The sequence below is a fragment of the Chrysochloris asiatica genome, unplaced genomic scaffold (genome assembly GCF_000296735.1).
Source record: "Chrysochloris asiatica unplaced genomic scaffold, ChrAsi1.0 scaffold00506, whole genome shotgun sequence".
Taxonomy (NCBI): Eukaryota; Metazoa; Chordata; class Mammalia; order Afrosoricida; family Chrysochloridae; genus Chrysochloris; species Chrysochloris asiatica.
Genome location: NW_006409024.1, coordinates 259,261 through 261,480, shown reverse-complemented (window position 1 = coordinate 261,480; position 2,220 = coordinate 259,261). Strand labels below are relative to the sequence as shown.

The window sequence follows — 2,220 nt, the reverse complement described above, 5'->3', positions numbered from 1 at the left end:
GGGGGTCTTCCTCATTTTTTCTGACCTTCCACTTTACCAAGTATGGTGTCCTTATCCAGGGACTGGTCCCTCCTAATAATATGTACAAAGTATGAGAGACAAAGTCTGGCCATCATGACTTCTAAGGAGCATTCTCACTATACTTTTTCCAAAACAGATTTGTTTATCCTATTGGCAGTCCATCGTACTTTTCATATGCTCCTCCAGCACCATAACTCAAATGCATAAATTCATCTACAGTCTTCCTTACTCACTGTCCAATTTTCACATGCACATAAGGCTACTGGAAATTCCATGGCTTGGGCCAGGCACACCCTACTCTTCAAACTAATATCTTTGTTTTTTATTTCTTGGCTGCAGCTTTCATGAGTGTTGATGGTTGACCCGAGAAAAATGAAGTATTTGACAACATCAATCTTTTCTCCATTTATCTTGGTCCAGTGGTGAACATTTTTGTTTTGTTGACTTTGAGGTGCAACCCATATGGAAGGCTGTGGTCTTCAATCTTCATCAGTAAGTATTTTAAGTCCTTTTCGCTTTCAGCAAGCAAGATTGTATCACCTGCATATCACAAGTTGTTTTGGGGTGTAGATATAAGAATTTTAACACTTGCATGGATCTCTGTAACTATCACCAAAATCAGATTAAAGAATAATTCCATTACCAACAAATACCCTCCCTATTGCTATCCTTTTATAGACACACACTGAACAATTCCATTAGTATATAACTCTGTTGATTCCTTCCATCTTCTTTGAATGCTTTCTGAAGTGTTCAATATTTGCACATATTACTGTTAGGTGGTGCCAAGTCAGTTCTGATTCATCCTGATCTTATACACAACAGAACAAAAACTGCCCGGTCATGCCATCCCTACAATTGTTATGTTGGAACCCACTGTTGCCACCACCGTGTTAATCTATCTCAATGGGGTCTTCCATTTTTTTGTTGACCTTCCAATTTTCCAAGCATGATGACCTTCTCCTAGTCCCTCCTGACAACATGCCCAAAGTATGAGAGACAATGTCTCACTATACTAGCTTCTAAGAAGCATTCTGTCTGTACTCCTTCCACGAAAGATTGATTTGTTCTTCTGGCAGGCCATAGTATTTTCAATATTCTTTGCCAACACCATAATTCAAAAGCATCAACTCTTCAGTCTTCTTTATTCACTGTTTAATTTTTACATGCATATTAAGCAACTGAAAATAGCTTGAGTCAGATGTACTTTAGCTCTCCAAGTGACATCTTTACTTTTGAGCACTTTATAGAGGTCATTTGTGGCAGATTTGCCTAACGCATTATGTCACTTGATTTCTTGACTTCTGCTTCCACAAGTGTTGATTGTGGATGCAAGCATAAAGAAGTCTTTGACAACTTCAATTTATCATGATGTTATTTATTTGTCTACTTGTGGTGATTTTGTTCTCTTTACACTGAGTTGCAATCTGTACTGAAGGCTGTAGTCTTTGGTCGTCATAAGTAAGTATTGTATTTCCTCTTCATTTCCAGCAAGCAAGGTGTGTCATCTGCATACTGCAGGTTGTTAATGAGCCTTTCCCCATCCCTGATGCCATGTTCTTTTTCAAATAATCCAGCTTCTTAGACTATTTGCTAAGCATATAGATTGAATGAGTAGAAGAAAGGAATCAATCTTGGCATACAATTTTCCTGATTTTAAGCCATTCAGTATTCCTTGTTCTGTCCAAACAACTGCTTCTTGATTTATGTACAGGTTTCTCATGAGCACAATTAAAAATTCTGGAATTACCACTCTTCTCTTCACAATGTTATTCATAGTTATTATGACCCACACAGTTGAATGCTTTTGCATCGTTTATGAATCAGAAGTAAACATCTTTCTGGTATTCTCTGCTTTCAGCCAAGATCCATCTAACATCAGCAATGATGTTGATAGCATCACATCCCCTTCTGAATTCAGCTTGAAATTCTGGCAACTCCCATTTAATGTACTGCAACAACCATTCTTAAATTATCTTCAGCAAAAGTTTACTTTCATATAATATTCATAATATTGTTTGATGTACTCATTTCATTGGGTCACACTTCTGTGAGTATGCATAAATATGAATCTTTTCCAATCAATTGGCACGTTGCTGTCTTCCAAATTCCTTAGCATAGCTTCCAGCATCATGTTGTTGTTGTTGTCAGGTGCCATCGAGTCGGAACCAACTCATAGTGACCCCATGCACAGCAGAA

General features: G+C 37.7%; 1 protein-coding gene across 1 annotated transcript in view; it reads right to left on the bottom strand.

Moving 5' to 3' along the window:
• CNTNAP3 (contactin associated protein-like 3) overlaps window positions 1-2,220 on the bottom strand; it is a 243,023-nt gene that overhangs the window by 61,482 nt on the left and 179,321 nt on the right. The gene's annotated exons all lie outside the window — the stretch shown is intronic.